This window comes from Silene latifolia, chromosome 5 (genome assembly GCF_048544455.1).
Source record: "Silene latifolia isolate original U9 population chromosome 5, ASM4854445v1, whole genome shotgun sequence".
Classification (NCBI taxonomy): Eukaryota; Viridiplantae; Streptophyta; class Magnoliopsida; order Caryophyllales; family Caryophyllaceae; genus Silene; species Silene latifolia.
Genome location: NC_133530.1, coordinates 5908375 through 5927030, shown reverse-complemented (window position 1 = coordinate 5927030; position 18656 = coordinate 5908375). Strand labels below are relative to the sequence as shown.

The following is an 18656-nucleotide window of genomic DNA, read 5'->3' as shown; positions in this document are numbered from 1 at the left end:
TGCCATTCGGGTACCTGCATTGCTTCAGAAAAAGAGCGAGGCTCGTGGGTGGTAGCCACGGCCGAAAGAAAGCAGCGGTAATTGGGAGAAAATGTGGTATAATCAATAAAATGGGAAATAGGATACCTCGTACTTGAAGACGGGACGGAGGACGTGATGAGATGCGTGGAAGGACTGATGGGTGGACGATCATAATCATTTAGAAGAGATTTCGGAATACACGGTGACCTCGGCCCATGTTGGAGGGAGGAGGGTCGGTGGCTGATGTGGTGGTTTTGGTGCGGTCGGTTGTGGTTGTCTCGGGTGGTGGTGTTTCGGTGGGGGAATGAGGGGTGTTTTGGGTAGTGTCGGTTGGGGTAGAAGTGGTTGTGGGGGTGTCGTTGGTGTCGGGGGTCGATTGATGTACGGGAATTAGGAAATCGTCGTTGGTAGAAAAGTGGTCAATGATATTGTCATGAATTTGGAGAGACTGGTAAGGGAATTCGGTTTCCACAAAAATAACATCTCGAGACGAAAAATGTTTACCGGTGTCTAAGTCGTAAACCTTCCACCCTTTTTTTCGGAAATTGGTTATTAATGATTGTGTACTGTTGAACGTAATTACAACTTATGCAAGGCTGCCTATTTATAAGCTATAGAAATATTATAAACAAGGTAAAGAATATCCTATAATTACAAAGGAGGAAGGAAAAATACAACATCCCAAAGAAAGCATATAGCCGTTGGAATAGAGCTGTTGGGAGGTGTCCATTGGGGCTTGGGTTGCATCGTGATATCTTTATATGCCTACTTGTTCTAGAACTTAAAAGACATGCACTTCATAGTTCATACTCCCTCCGTTCCGGTCATTTGTTGTCCTTTGGTTTTGGCACAAAGACCAAGGAAAGAGGAGATGACCAATAGCTAAATGACAAGTGGAACAAATTGAGTGTGAATGATCAAATAACTCATTAAGTTCATTCTTAAAATAGAAAGGACAACAAATGACTGAGACACCCCAAAATGGAAAAGGACAACAAATGACCGGGACAGAGGGAGTACTACATAACAAACAACTCCTCCGATCCCTGCATACCGTGGATGAACAATAGCTTCTCATACACTATCACTCTAATCTACTAAGATTTCATCAACAACAAACTCTTTGCTCCAATGTACAATGTCCTTCATCATGGTGATTATTGAATTATTTTGAGACCTTGATATCTCTTGCTTCCTAGGAGTTGACATATTCCATATCATTTGTTTCAGAGAAGAATTCTTAAATTTATGTCTTCCGTAGTTCTTTCGGCACAATTGGACATATTCCATATCCTTTTGAAACAACTTATTAGGGGGTGTTTGGTTGGGTGGGTTGGAATGGAATGAAATGGATTTGAGCCATTTATGTGTTTTGTTGGGGCATTTTGAAATGGAGTTATAATTTCACCCGAACCCCTTGGAATCCTACCCACCTTCCCCTTCAAGTTTCTAACTCCATTCCCTCTCCATATAATTCTAAATTAAACCAACAATAATTAATATGTATAGGGTTCTAAATCCATTGTTCCATAGTATCTCATTCCATTTCAATCCATTCCGACCCTTTGAACCAAACTCCCCTTGATTAATTACAGGCATAGTGAATGTAATTGTCATCTTGACGATGCCTTCTTGATGAGTTCACTTTGTTTATTTATTAATTTGCCACTGAAGAAGAAACTAATGCCTCGACCATGCAGGGGCTTATGAGACCTCAATCATACTTAAGCCATAGTTTATTACGCAACTTATACATACACTCTAATCATTTTCTCATCAAACGACTTGCTTGAATTAAAATGCATATCCATATCTCATGTTGTGAAAACAATATGCTAGCTCGCAAAACCATTTAGATACAACGAAAAGTACTTAAAATACTAAGGCATGGCCATATAGATTCTTATGTCATGGAATAACAATTTACTCACAATGTTTTCCGAGTCAAGTGGAAATGTGGAATACCTTTATATATAGTAATATTTCTTCGAACAATACTTGATAATATTGAGAACTAAAATCTTTACAACCCTATAAGAAATACCGATGTTATACTGTAATATTTGTTTTTAGTTATCAAACAATAGAAGCCTAATCTCAAAGTAAGTATAGTGAAATCTTAATCAATTAAATTGCAGCACAATCAAACGTGTTTATCAAATTTCTTTCCAAGTTCTTAGATTATATAGAAAACATTCAAATTTGTGGCAGAATATATTCCTTCAATTATCATGAATACAAAATCACATAGATATGACTAAAAAAAGTACTCTCTATATTCCTTCAATTATCATGAATACAATTTGTTCCGGGTGTAATTCCGGAGCAGATTTGTTACCACGTAAGCTTGAAGAATGATGACTTTGCTTGACTCTTCCTTTCGGCCTCTCCTGAAACAATGAACAAACTGAGGGCTCGGCTTGGTACCGAGCGAACTCACTCCGACGCTCAAGTCAGTAAACTTAAAAGGGATTAAGTTGTGTGTTACTTGGCACAAAGTATCTTGTAGAGAGATAAGGGAGTTTAATTTATACCAGATTAGTGTGTTTAACTGATTATTTTCGGATCCTTTCCTCAATGAGGGTTGAGGAGTATTTATAGACTTTCACCTTTTGTCACGTAGTGGCCAAGTGGCTAGCAGGTGGAAAGACTGATCTGCCCTCGGCCGAGGGACTCATGGCAGGCCGGCGGGCCCTGTTGACTCCATGCCGAGGGGACTTGGATGTGAGTACGCGGTTTTGTCTCCCGGCTGGCTAGCTTGCCTGGCCGAGACCCAAGTGACGGGCCGACAGGCTGCGTCGGCTAAGATGTCTAGTACGTTGACTTGCTGTGGATATCTTTGACCTTGCTCGATATGTTGACTCGGTCAGCGGGTGCAGAATATGCCCCATCAATTTGCCCCCAGCGTAGTCTATGCCGTGGTACGGACCTTCGATGAGTGTTGAGCGTATTCTGCGCAAGTTGAAATTTCTTCCCCGGCTTCTTCTTCCTCGGCTTGGTTCTGCTCAGGCCGTACCGTATCCCCCCTCCACATGGATGTGTAAAGGGCATTAAATGTGGAAAATAAAATGTCGCTGGCCGAGACCGAGGTTGTGAGTGCCGTGTGTTTTTGATTGCCCCCAGCCGGTGCTGCCAAGCTCGGTTGAACAGCGGGCCGTTTGGCAAGTAGATACCAAGGATCGTGTTGAAGAAGATACGTCGATTGGCATTCTGTCAAGGAGCGTGTTGAAGAAGTCTTGTAACTGTTTGTCGATTGACATTCCATGGCTGCATGCTTGACACGTGGCTCGGCATTGATTGGTTGACGCTTCATGGGCTTTGCTCTGATTGGTCAGATTGAGTGGGCTTCGCTCTATAAATAGGGCAGTTAGCCCCTCATTTTGGCCTTCCAAATTTCATTTTCTCAAAAAAATCCCTCTCGTTTAGTTTTTCTTTCGCAGAGTTCCTTTCTCTTTCTAATTTCTCGAAGCGTTACTCGGTGTAACATTTCCTTCCAAGGTAATCAAACAAATTCTTCAATCTTTTTTTTTTGTTAAATATTCGTTGTCATGTCTTCTGCTGATGCCGGACCTAGTACTTCTGCGCCGGGGGGTTCCCCGTCGCGCCCTGATGAAGAGGAGGCACTAGCCGCCATCCCGATAAGGTCCGGGGGCCCTAGGTCTCCTTCTCCTGAGGTTGATCCCAAATATTTGGAGGATTTCGAGGATGATGATGATGGTGATGATGTTGATGATGATGGTGATGATGAGGAAAGGACTCATTCCGATGAGGAGAGGCCGCATCTCTTGGATCACGGCGACGCCTGTAAGATCGGTCCTGATCGTGCTTGGACGAACAAGTTCGCCAGTTGTTCTGGTTCTGAACTTTTTGAACATCATTTCTCCTTCGGCAGGGAGTATAAGATTGTTATTCCTAAAGAGGGTCAGGCCGTCTGTTGCCCTCCCCCGGGTTGTATCGGCGTATACATCAGACACCTGGAGTATGGGCTCCGGTTTCCTCTGAATGTATATGTCGCCGCCATTATCAAGGCTATGAACGTCGCCGTGGCCCAACTACATCCATTGGCCATCAGGACGATTGTTGGCTTTGTGTGGCTATGCCTCTGTAACACCTCCATACTCCAAGTGCCTTACCAGGACCACTCAGGTATGAAGACATTACCATCTCGGTTACCCGAGGCAATGATAATCAAACAACAATAAAGAAACAACGTTTATTATAAATAGTTTAACGAATAGTTACAATCCATGAAACCAACTAAAAGTGCGATACATTATTCTCAAATGACTGTTCTAACTGAAATGTAAATAAACTAAAGGCTACAGCGGAAGACTCCTATCATCATGACGTGGCATCCCAGCTATCCCAGTACTCATCTCAATACCTGCTCAATATCTGCTCACCATCCCCGAATGGATCACCGCAGGTTTACAAAACAACACCGGGGTCAGTACTAATCACACAATCAATATAGATAACAATAATAAGACAAACAGACAGCTAAACTGTCACACACACACACACACACCACCAACCAATTCCCATCATCTCAATACTGACTGTCCACTGGACCAGCCCTGCCAGTGGGGGACCGCAGCCGTTCCCACCTAAGCCCCGCTCATCATACCGAGCGATAACCCTGTCCATTAATGTGCACATCCCCTTCCGTGGCGGGTTCCACAAAGGGCGAAACTAGGGCGTGAAGTCACTCCCGCAAGTGACCCCACTCAGCCGAGAACGCATCTCGAGAACCATCAACAGTAATCACAACCACAAACACAATACAATCATCATATCAAACAACCAAATACAACACATAACCAATATCCCATTATGGGACTAATACTGAGTAGGAAATCCTACCTGAAAAGCACAACAGTCAGACGGTATCAACAGCTGTATCAAAAAGCCTCTTCTACGAACCCTCCTCCTATCATATAACACATAGAGGCTACACATCACATACTACACACAAAACCCCCAATCTCTAAATTAGGGTTTAACCAAACTTAACAAAACACTATAAAAATTATATTAAAAGCTTACCCTCGACGCAAGGAACTCAACGATACGAATAACGACAAGAACTGACCGTCTGAACTCCGGGAATTGCTAAGAATGCGATTAGGAAGATGAACTGGTTGCTTTCTCTCTTAAACAGGGTTTTAGGTTTTGTAAAAGTGATTTAAAACAATGACGACTATGTTTAAATACCTTAATCGCATAATTAACAAAACCCGAGAAAACTCCCCGTAAAACCGGACACTCGATCGAGTACCCAAGGTACTCGATCGAGTACCCCCTTACTCGATCGAGTACCCCAGCTACTCGATCGAGTACCCAACATGTCAGAAACTATTTTATTTCGCAACTTACCCTTACTCGACAGAGTAAGGGCTACTCGATAGAGTACCCCAAGACTTATAAATACGGAGTATTACAGTCTTCCCTCCTTAAAAGGAACTTCGTCCCCGAAGTTCAAACCACTACCAAACAAAGGTACTCCCACAACATTCCCGACTCAAGAGCCAAACAAAATTCAACATAAAACATGATACTAACCCAACTTATCCCGACAAACATACCGACACAACATATAAAAGGGGTATAAAACTCTTAAAAACTGCTCGCGATCATCTCCTACCCCCTAAAAGAAACAAGGTTACGTCCTCGTAACCATACATACCTGATCAAAGAGGAAAGGGTAACGCTCTTTCATAGCTTCCTCTGGCTCCCATGTAGCTTCCTCGGTCTCGTGGTTAGACCAAAGGATCTTAAGCAAAACTGTCTCACCACTCCTAGTCTTTCTAACCTTTCGGTCTAGAATATGCTTAGGCACCTCAAGATATGATAAGGACTCATCTAGCTCTAAGCTCTCTGCCTCCAACACATGTGACGGATCACTCACATACTTCCGCAGCTGCTATACATGAAACACATTATGCACTCTCTCTAACGCAGCTGGTAAAGCCAGACGATAAGCAACTTCCCCAACTCGCTCTAAGATCTCATAAGGCCCTATAAACTTCTGACTTAGCTTGCCTTTCTTCCCAAATCTCATAACTCCACGCATCGGAGACACTTTCAGAAGAACCTTGTCCCCAACTTGAAACTCTATGTCCCGACGATGTAGATCTGCATAACTCTTTTGTCGATCCCGGGCCGCTCTCATCCGTTCCCCGATCATCTTAACTGCTCCACCATCTCTGGTCCTAAAACCATCGCCTCAAAGACTGTCGTCCCAACAGATTGGACTCCTACATCTCCTCCCATACAAAGCCTCAAACGATGCCATGCCAATACTGGTGTGATAGCTGTTATTGTAAGAAAACTCTATCAAGTCCAACCTCTGCTCCCAGCTACCACCAAAATCCATCACACAAGCTCGCAACATATCCTCAAGAGTCTTGATTGTTCTCTCGCCTCCGCCCGTCTCGTCGCAGGATGAAATGTCGTACTCATTTTCAAAGTTGTTCCCAACGATTCCTGCAACTCTTTCCAAAACCTCGATATAAACCACGCATCTCTGTCAGACACTATGTCCTTAGGGACTCCATGTAACTTAAGCACGTTCTTTCGATAGGCCATAGCCAATTGTGCCTTAGTCCATGTATCTTTCATTGGAACAAAGTGAGCTGACTTGGTCAGACGATCCACTATCACCCAAATCATGTTGTTACCTTGTCGACTCTTAGGTAAACCCACAATGAAATCCATGGAAATGGATTCCCACTTCCACTCCGGCACCTCTAAAGACTGAATCTTACCTTGTGGTCGTCTCTGTTCCCCTTTAACTCTCTGGCATGTCAAACAACGGGATACAAACTCAGCTGTCTCTTTCTTCATCCCAGGCCACCAAAACGCTTTCTTCAAATCCTTGTATAGCTTGTCTCCACCGGATGAACTGAATATGGTGTGCAATGCGCCTCACATGATCGTCTTTTTCAACTCCTCATCATTAAGAACACACCACCTACCATCAAACCTCAAACTACCATCTGTATGAATAGAAAACCGGGACACTGTCCCTTTCTCTACTCCAGCTCTCCACTCAACTATCTTAGGATCCAAAGCCTGTTTATCCCGAATATCATCATAAAACTCAAGTCAGATCTTTGTCATATCACCCATGGCATCTCCTTTCGCATCATATGTATCCCAAAACTCGCTACCTCATCCTCAAAGATCATCAAAGATAGAGCTGTACACAAGGAATGTACACTCTTCCTACTCAAAGCATCAACAACAACATTGGCCTTCCCTTCATGGTAGATGATTTCCATGTCATAATCGCCAATCGCCTCCACCCACCTCCTCTGTCTCATGTTCAACTCCTTCTGCGTGAAGATGTACTTGAGACTCTTGTGATCCGAAAATACCTTAAAGATTGCTCCATAAAGGTAATGTCTCCAAATCTTGAGAGCAAACACCACCGCACCCAACTCCGGATCATGAGTAGGGTAATTCTCCTCATAAGGCTTCAACTGCCTAGAAGCATAGGCAATCACCTTACCATTCTGCATTAACACACATCCCAACCCATTCTTCGAGGCATCCGTATAAACCTCAAAATTCTCGCTCCCTTCAGTAATGCTAAGACTAGAGCCGTGGTCAAACGCTCCTTTAATGTTTGGAACGCCGTCTCACAACTCTCATCCCAACGAAACCTGTTTCTTTTCCTCATCAACGCCGCTCATCGGTCTAGCTATCTTGGAAAAATCTTTCACGAACCGTCTGTAGTATCCAGCTAAACCCAAGAAACTCCTAACCTCAACAACATTCTTTGGTGCTTCCCACTTTGTCACCGCCTCAATCTTCGCCGATCCACACTACCCCATCTTTAGAGATTACATGCCCCGGAAAAAGCAACTTTCTCTAACCACAACTCACACTTGGACAGCTTAGCATACAACTCATGATCCCTCAAAGTCTGCAACACGATCCTCGGATGCTCCTCATGCTCCTCCTTAGTCTTAGAGTAGACTAAGATATCATCGATAAACACCACTACAAACTCGGTCCAAGAACTGTCTCAAGATTTTATTCATCAAATCCATAAACACCGCCGCGCATTAGACAACCCAAACGGCATCACCACATACTCATAATGGCCATACCTTGACGTGAAAGTCGTCTTTGGTATGTCCACCTCTCTAATCTTCACCCGATGGTACCCCGACCTCAAATCAATCTTAGAAAAGACTGTTGCACCACTCAACCGATCAAACAGGTCATCTATCCTTGGCAAAGGATACTTGTTCTTTATCGTCACACGGTTCACTCCCCGTAATCTATGCACACCTCAAGCTCCCATCTTTCTTCTTCACGAACAATCGGGTGCTCCCCAAGGCGATACACTTGGTCTAATGTATCCCTTCTCTATCAAATCATCCAACTGCTTCCTAAGTTCCTCCATCTCCTTAGGACCCATGCGGTACGGTGCCTTAGAGATTGGCCCCCGTCCCTCGGCTTCAACTCTACGGTGAAATCTATCTCCCTCTTCTCTTGGCAACCCCTAATCTCCTCAGAAAAACATCCGCAAACTCCCCACCACCGGTATCTCATCAATCACCGGGCTCTCTATCCTGGTCATCTCTCACATGGCACAAGATCAAAGGACATCCCTTCCTCAGATAAGACTTCAATGTAACAACTGCAATCAACTTAACTTTGGGTTTGACTAGAAACCCACGATAAGACACACTTACACCCTTTGGACCTCTTAAGGACACTTTCTTTTGATGACAGACTATCTTAGCTTTATACTTTCCTAACCAATCCATCCCAACTATCATCTCAAAACCATTAAAAGGAAACTCCGCAAGTCTACACGGAAATCAACTTGCCCAACTATCAAAGATACATCTCTAAACAACCTCCCACACGATACGGACTCACCCGAAGGTATGAAAACTTGCTCACTAACACTACTCATACTACTCAAACCCAACTGTTTAACATGACTCGAAGACACAAACGACCGAGAAGCCCCCGAATCAAACAAAACAAACGTAGGAATACCATTAACAAGGAATGTACCGGTGATAACGTGCGCATCTTCCTCAGCTGCCTTCTTCTCCATCATGAATAACTTGCCACTGGTCTTCTCGTCCATCTCCTGGACGGTATCGGGATGATGCGGTCGGCTTAGCACCCGACCCTTGATTGTTGTTGTTGTTCGTCGGTGTTTTCGATAAGAATTACCTCCGTTGCGGTTGCCTCCACTGTAACTCCGGCTTCCCCGGTTTGGCCATGATCCACCGGCCTCTGCTTGCTCGCGAAGCTCTGTGCAAGTCTCTGAAAGGATCCCGGTGCACTCGTGCACTCATGTCTCTTGTGGCCTACGCCACCACAACCAAAGCAGTCACTCCCCAACTATTACTCACACTTCCGCGCCACGCCCAAAGGAAGTCTCAAGACTAAACCCGGACCCGAAGAAAATACTTTAGATCGATTGTAGTTGCCTTTCTTGTGATTCGATTGGCCACCACCCTCGCTCTCGACTTCCTCTTCTCACCACCCGACCTCTCCCGAGCCATCTCCACCAACCTCTCGCCTCTCCCACAGCCCTCCCATAAGCTTCCTTAACATCGCAAGGATCCCCACGGGTAACTTATCCATAATCTTGGTAGTCAACCCCCTCTCAAACCTCAATGCCAAATTCTCCTCACTCAAACCCATGTCCTCAAAGATACCTAGACTTCTCATTGAACACTGTAGTACTCAAACACGACATCTCAAAGAACCATCTTAAAACCATCAAACTCTTCTCTCATCTTACTCCTCACATGCTCCGGTACAAACTCCTTCCTCACAGCCTTACGAAACTCCTCCCAAGGTATAGCAGGTAAGCTTTGGTTTGTATATATCTCCCTAGCACTCACTTTCACTGAATCCCACCACTTGCCTGCCGCCTCCCTCAGATAGAACGCGGCATGTTCCACTCTCATCTCATCCGGACAATGAACCAAGTCTAAGATGTTCTCCATCTCTCTCAGCCAACTATCAAGAAGATTAGGTTCCCCAACCCCCTTGTATTCCTTCGGGTTAAACCTCGCAATGTAAAGGCTGATTTTTGAATGATCAACCTCCTTTTCCTTATCCTTATTCTTGTCCTCATTCACTCTCTTCAGGGTCTCAGTAAGAGCATCCTGGTGCTCTAACATCTTAACGATATCATCCACGGTCATAAGCTCAGCTCTCGCATACAAAGCAGTTCTCTTGGGCGGCATCTTGAAACTATTCATATATAAGAAAAGGGGTAGATATGAACATACGTACTAAACTTCAAAACACGAAGACGCGACCCCCAGAACCTACTCGATCAAGTTCCCAAACCCACTCGATCGAGTAACGGGCAACTCGATCGAGTGCCCCACGTACTCGATCGAGTACCCAAACTTCGATCCAAACAGACCTTCGATCTTCTACCTACTCGATCGAGTATCTAGGCTACTCGATCGAGTGACCCTCTACTCGATCGAGTACCCCTAGTTACTCAATCGAGTGCCCCAAAACTCGATTCTGACTCAAAATCGCTTTAAACCCACCCGATCGAGTCGGTCCCACTCGATCGAGTAACACTAATTCGTAAGAGCTACCCGCATGTTATGTCATATGCTAACATGTTAAGCTTTATAAATCACTTATTATATATATCATAACAATCATGCTACACATCCTTTCTATATCTACGAGATCATTTCATCATGCTATTAATTGCCACGTTGTAAAACATTCAACATGCTATCATTTCATCAACAGTTTCTATATATCATCACTTTTCTTTCACCTTCTCAACTTCCAACTTCGAACATCCAACAATCAACACATTCCATCACATTTGTAAACAAGTTAACCAAACACACATACGACTCGACAAACACTTCCCCCATGTGACCGGTTCAAAGTTGTAGGGCGACCCCTGCGACTTTAGGACGTCTCCCAAGCCTTTGCACTAGCTCCCACAACTTTTACCCCGGGTTCATTTTAATTGACTCCCTATGTTCATTAAGTTCATTGGTTAAAGGTTTCAGGATCGTCGCTCTGATACCATTTGTAACACCCCCATACTCCAAGTGCCTTACCAGAACCACTCAGGTATGAAGACATTACCATCTCGGTTACCCGAGGCAATGATAATCAAACAACAATAAAGAAACAACGTTTATTATAAATAGTTTAACGAATAGTTACAATCTATGAAACCAACTAAAAGTGCGATACATTATTCTCAAATGACTGTTCTAACTGAAATGTAAATAAACTAAAGGCTACAGCGGAAGACTCCTATCATCATGACGTGGCATCCCAAATTATCCCAAGACTCATCTCAATACTCGCTCAATATCCGCTCACCATCCCCGAATGGATCACCGCAGGTTTACAAAACAACACCGGGGGTCAGTACTAATCACACAATCAATATAGATAACAATAATAAGACAAACAGACAGCTGAACTGTCACACACACACACACACACACCACCAACCAATTCCCATCATCTCAATATCGACTGTCCACCGGACCAGCCACGCGCCAGGGGGACCGCAGCCGTTCCCACCTAAGCCCCGCTCATCATACCGAGCGATAACCCCGTCCATTAATGTGCACATCCCCTTCCGTGGCGGGTTCCACGAAGGGCGAAACTAGAGCGTGAAGTCACTCCCGCAAGTGACCCCACTCACCGAACGCATCTCGAGAACCATCAACAAAGAATCACAACCACAAACACAATACAATCATCATATCAAACAACCAAATACAACACATCACCAATATCCCATTATGGGACTAATACTGAGTAGGAAATCCTACCTGGAAAGCACAACAGTCAGACGGTATCAACAGTTGTATCAAAAAGCCTCTTCTACGAACCCTCCTCCTATCATATAACACATAGAGGCTACACATCACATACTACACACAAAACCCCCAATCTCTAAATTAAGGTTTAACCAAACTTAACAAAACACTATAAAAATTATATTAAAAGCTTACCCTCGACGCAAGGAACTCAACGATACGAATAACGACAAGAACTGACCGTCTGAACTCCGGGAATTGCTAAGAATGCGATTAGGAAGATGAACTGGTTGCTTTCTCTCTTAAACAGGGTTTTAGGTTTTGTAAAAGTGATTTAAAACAATGACGACTATGTTTAAATACCTTAATCGCATAATTAACAAAACCCGAGAAAACTCCCCGTAAAACCGGACATTCGATCGAGTACCTAAGGTACTCGATCGAGTACCCTCTTACTCGATCGAGTACCCCAGCTACTCGATCGAGTACCCAACAGGTCAGAAACTATTTTATTTCGCAACTTACCCTTACTCGACAGAGTAAGGGCTACTCGATAGAGTACCCCAAGACTTATAAATACGGAGTATTACAGCCTCTTTAAGGGGGAGGTTCCAACGGTTAACTTGTTCCGTCGGCTTCGCCACCTTTGGCAGAATGTCCAAGGTGGCACGGGGTGGTATAGCATACAGACTGAGCCGGGTTATATCACCGTGCCTAAGCTGACTTCTTGCAAGGAATGGAAGGGGCGGTGGGTGTACGTTGAGGTTCCGGAGGATTATCCACTGCCCCGGTCCTTCCAGCACCGTGTCAATTTGCGGTGTGAGAGTCGGGGGGAGCGTGAGAAATATGTCTCCCGGAATAAGCTTAAGATGGACGCCTTGAGAGTCCATCTCAATGAGGACGAAAGGCGGGCATTGAAGTTGTTTGAGGCTGAGAAGGATGGGACGCTGAAGGGATGGATGCCCCCGACGCAGATCATTCTTCGTGATGAGTCGCTCACACGCCGGCCTCATACCGGCCCTCGAACAGGGTGAGTAGGGTCGGTGTGAGGCCCATCTCTGCTTTTAATGTTTCTGTTTTTGAACTTTGATTTACTTCTTTTACTTAACTCTTGCTTCGTTTCCTTTGCAGACCGCTTTGGCCTGGAACTGTCCGTTGACGTCCTCGAGAGGTTGGGACTTGACGAGAACAAGAGAGTTGTTGAGTTGCATCCTAAGGCCGCGGCACGTGATCGCAGACCGGCCCCAAACGAACTCATGGAGCAGCAGTTGAAGGGATTGGATGTGACGGCGGCCCAGGCGAAGATTGCCGGTAAAGTGCCGCGGCGGAAACCAAAGACAACGTCCACAGCGGCAACGGCGTCAACCCCGACTCAACCTTCAATCCCCGTAATCCAAAAGGAGCAGCCTTTGCGTCCGGAGCAGGTGGTGGTCGTCGACGTTGAGGATGATGTCACCGTTGCGGAGGAATCTCCTCTTTTACGTAAGAGAAAGGCGACAGCGTCTGCCGTTGCGGCTGCTGAGGCTGGTAAAGAAAAGGGGCCTCCAACCAAGAAGGCCAAGGCTGGTACGGATCTCTCCTATGGCTCAGATCTAGCGGGCTCTTTAGGCATTCCTGATGACAGGCTCTCTGATATGTCAATGAATGTTGACATTGATGCTTTGTCTGAATTTTTTGTAGATCCACCGATGCCGGCTGTCCCTCTTACTGAACGGCAATTGGAGAAGCGGCCAGTGCAGACGGGCAATCAAAACGTCACCGTCGACTCCTTATCACTGAAGATTTCCTCCGCTCAGATTGTGGCGGAGGGCACAAGATTGTGCAGAAGTCATGCGAAGTGGAATGAAATAGCCGTGCTCACATTATGGAGCAAGAAAAACTCATGGCCGAGGCGGCTCCCGCGCTTGAACGGCTTAGGCTTGAGCTTGATGCTTCTAAGCAAGAGGCCGAGAAGGCGAAGAAGGACTTCAGCCGCCGAAATGATTTCCTCACCGAGCGAAAGCTCGGGAGGATGCCGAGAAGGCGGTCCTAGCCGAGAGGGCCAAGGTTGAGGTCATGAGGCCGACGCCGCTAAGTCATGGGAGGAGCGGGACAAGCTTCAGGCTGCTTTCGACTTTACTGTTGAGAAGAGGGAAGAATGGAAGTCTCTGTATCGTGGAGCATTCGATTGACCATAAGGCTCACAGATATCTGTCCACAACAGCTTTGCAGATTTACAAGAGAGGAATCCTTCCTTAATCTGCGGAGAAATAGAGTTCAAGAGCTAACAAATCATGTTGTCACATCCAACCACGAAGGATACTTCAAGAATCAACAAATAGAATCGCAATAACTCCAAAGTGAGAAACCCTAACTTGTTCTTCGACCGAGCGCCATTGCTACACCTTTACGCCAGGAGATGAAATTGACGCCATTAAAGAGCGTATTAGTCAACGTCATGTTCGCATGATCAAAATTTGACAAAAAAGTGGATCATCGTAAGGATTGCTATAAGCAAGATCATCAGATGGAGTCTCGCTTGACTTCGTCATTTGTTTTTGTGAATTGTATGAATTTTGTGAATTTTTAGGATTTTGTGATTAATGAAACAAAATGTAAACAATTGAAATGAAAGAAGAAGAAAGAAAAGTAAGAAAAACAGAGTAAACAATGCGGAAGAACGATATGCAGAAACAGGAACTAGTCCTGCTCTGATACCATGTGAAAAGGTAGCAAAGTGAGCACAACAATGGTAGAGCAATACGCCATTGATGAACAATCAAGCTTAAGCAAGTAAGAGAATGAGAGAAAATGTAAATAAAATGTTTGTGTATTGTATTAACTTAATGAGCAATGTACAGGATGAAGGTTTATATACAATCTAACAACTATAGTCAAAGCGGTTATGGAAGTCAAAGTTTGTTACGAGTTTGTTACAGATATTTACAGCTATGACTACTTCTAGAAGCATCTGGAACTTTGGTGTGATAATATTTGAGGAAGAGGATGGAGTAGGGGATGATGATGACTGGTTGTTGCTGATGTTTATGTGCAGCTGAGTCTTATACTTTCACAAGTATTGTTGAAGAACAAAATGAAACTATACTTACATGTTGTCAAAACTTTGACAAGAGACAAAAGAGAATGACAAGTGTGAATGCGTCCTCCCACTTTTGGGTAGTCAATGCACACAGGTAAAAGAGAATGACAAGTGTGAATGCATCCTCCCACTTTTGGGTAATCAATGCACGAAAAAACAGTGCAATTGGAATCGAACACGGGAATACTAGGTTATACTCCCTCCTATTCACAATAAACTCCCTTTTTATTTTGACAAAAAAATTAAGGAAACACACAGTTATATCACTCCTATCATAAATCTCTTATTAATCATCATTAAATTTGGACCACACAAACACACTACCCCACCATACAATTAAATTTGGACCACACAAACACTTACCAAAAAAGAAAATAGAGAAGTTATTGTGAATAGACGGAAAAGACATAAGGAAGTTTATTGCGAATTGGAGGGAGTACATTGTTTTATTGTAAAACCGTTTATAAGAGACTTATAAATCTCTTATTAATCATCATTTTACAAATTATTTTTAGCCACACAGCTATATCACTCCTATCATATTTGGATGGAATGTAGTTAGAAATTTGGGTGTATAGCTAGTATGTTTAACTGCATCTTAAAATCTTACACAAACACTTAAAATTAGTTAATTTTATTCCAATTCATTTTAAAAGTTCTAACTAAACACGGCCTCATATGTATTCAGTGCCTATAAAAATATTGTAAACTACAATCATGAATTAATCAAGCAAACAAGGTTTTACAACTTTGAACAAACGAGAAACGACTAGTTTCACTAATTGAAAACATATGGTAATCGCTCATCAATGACCTAATTTCTATGACTTCCAACTATTTCAAAACGGTGAACTTTCATTAATATTGAACAATGAATAATCTCTGTTATCCTGAAAGCTTTATTCAAATCTATAGACTAATAAGGAGTATTTTCTTACAATAGTTATTGTGTGAGTCGGTCTCATAGTGTAAGACGGTGCATTTGTATAAATTTTATTCTTTTATTAATATCAATAAATGAATGGTTTTTCATAAAAACTCCAGAGAGACGGTTTCTCAATAACGTTATTGAAATATCTCTCACATGATAAGGTGAGCGACCCACGAAATTTCTTTTTTCTCTATTATGTATCGCACTAAATTAGTTCTGTTGATTTTTTTGAAAAAGAAAAAAAAGAAATGATGTTTTCTAGAAAAATGATGGTCTCATATTGCAAGATTGTCTCATTCTAAAATTTATAATTTTCTTAAATTGTCATAAGTTGCTTACATCATGCATGAAATTTTGGAAAGTTCAAAATCGTAGAAACTTTAAGAAGAATAAAGTCCAACATTATTTTATTTGTCAGAATCGAGAACACGTAGATGGTAACTATAAATAGATTAACAAATTGATAGATTTAGACACACAAAATAAAGTCCAACATTATTTTATTAAGCTACTACAAAGTGTTTTCTCTTCTATTATTTGTCATAAACTACTCAAGATTTGGGTACGTACTAACCTATCTATGCTATCTATTTACAATTTCAACCTCCTTTTAGGAAAACAAATTACACATGAGCATGTTATAAGATAGCGTTATTCAAAAATACTGAGTTTTAATACCACTATATTAAAGTTAGAATATATTATCAATGCATGTTATATTATTAAAATATGGAGTATTCAGTATGAAAATATTCATCAATGTCATATTATGTTTGGTGGGTGTGAAAATACTCGCTTACTCCCTCCATCTATCCATCTATCCCTTCATTCATTTATTTATTTTTATTTTTTTGATATTTTAAATAAAAGTAAACAAATGATTAAGACGGAAGAAGTATATTTATTAATAACTTTTTGCCAATGTTTCAAAAAATTTTGATTCTAAGGAGTGTAAGACGTATGTAGTTCGCCTTTCCTATTATATTTAATTTGCTGTTAATACATAAGAGTCAGTGACGGAGCCAGGATTTTACGTCAGCGGCGAAAATTTTCAGCAAGGGCAAAAGGGTAATATTATAAGGGGGACTCGTAAAAATTCGAAAATTTTAACTAAAAATATTGAAATTTTCAAACGCTTCACCACTGTACAGAGTGTTGGAATTTAAACCCATATAGTCACATACAGTGGCGGAGCCAGGATTTGAATTTAGGGGGCAAAAAATTTTAGGGGAAATTTCGAAAAATTTAACTAAAAACTTCGAAAATTTCATCCGTCAGGGTGGCGACCGCCCCTGCTAGCCCCCTAGCTCCACCACTAGCCACATGTGAGTGTTTGTCGAAGAAACAGAAATTGTATAACTTTATAACTATGGGGTTAATTCTCCTATTGCCAATTGATTTTAGTATGAAACTTTCCTTGTGTTTTTTAGTGGTCCGTCTCTCCTCGGTTCGAGTAAGAGCTAAGCACAATTTATATTCTATCATGGTAACAAAGCCCATAATTTTTGCCTGAGTTTCGAACGTAACTGGGCCAAATTATGCCATCAGTGAATATCCCACTCCAATGATGAGCACCCATGGTTTCACCCTGGGTTCGTATTTAACTGGGCTAGCTCAAATTATGCCATCGGTGCCTTTTTGAGGATTCGTTAATTTCCATTTCGGTGAGCTCCCATGGTTTTGAAGGACATCACAATATCACATGTGCAATAAGTCCCTCTTTCTTAAGGTTAAAGTGGGTCAATTAGTACCCACTTGTCATTTAAGACGGATACTTCCGTCTTAAATGAAAATTTGCTATAAACTCACATATATATGAGTGTTTCACATTGTTGAAAAAAGAGAGACTATACTACTTTCAATAGAACTACTTACTACTCCTATTATCAGTTGATTTTAGAATAGAACATTCCTTATATTGTGACTTGTGTCCGTAGGCACAACCCCATTTCATGTTTTAACCCAAAGTTTGACACGATACGGGCCAATTTAGTTTTTAGTTAGGCGGGGATAAAAAATTATTTTATTTTAGTTATCATTTTTATTTTATTTTAAACTAGATTTATTTTTAAATTATACTCTCTCCAATTCACCATATTCTTCTCTATTTTCTAAAACGGTTATTTGGGTTTTCTTCCCCTTTCTATTTTTGGTAACTTTTTACTCTTATTTTATTCATACATCTCTCCTATTACCACACCCCACCCAACTAGAGATGGCAACGGATCCTGGACACTATCCAGATCCGCGGATCCGGACCCTGATGGGTAGGATATGGATCCTAATTTTTCGGACCCCGTGGATATGGGTTGGATATGGATCCACTTATTTGAAAATGGATCTGGATATGGATCTGGAAAATTTGGATCTACCGGATATGGGTCGGATATGGATCCAACGTAGGTGTGGCGGATATGGATCTGGATCCAATCAGACCCTATCCATATCCGGTCCATTGTCATCCCTACACCCAACTCTTTTAATCCTATTTTATTCCTTACTTTAATATTTGTGGTCCACAATTCATTATTTAACTCTTAATTATTCATCCATCTCCCCTATTACCAAACCCCCACCAACTTTTTATCAATATAATACTCCATTTCTTAATCCTTGTGCCCAAACTAAAGAGGAAGAAATAGAGGATTGGAGAGAGTAATATTCTGGATGGTATTATTTGTGTTTTATAATTACAATTTTTCTAAGTTATTTACTTTTAATTACTATATATTTTAAAAAGTTAAAAAATGGAAAAAAGAAGTACGGAGTATAATAACAAATCGAGTTAAAATATACTCATAATAACAAACCTACCATG

The 18656-nt window shown here is 42.2% G+C and overlaps 1 protein-coding gene across 2 annotated transcripts in view; it reads right to left on the bottom strand.

Annotated features, from left to right (window-relative positions):
* LOC141656510 (transcription factor bHLH115-like) overlaps positions 1–18656 on the bottom strand; it is a 108219-nt gene that overhangs the window by 25499 nt on the left and 64064 nt on the right. The window lies entirely within an intron of this gene.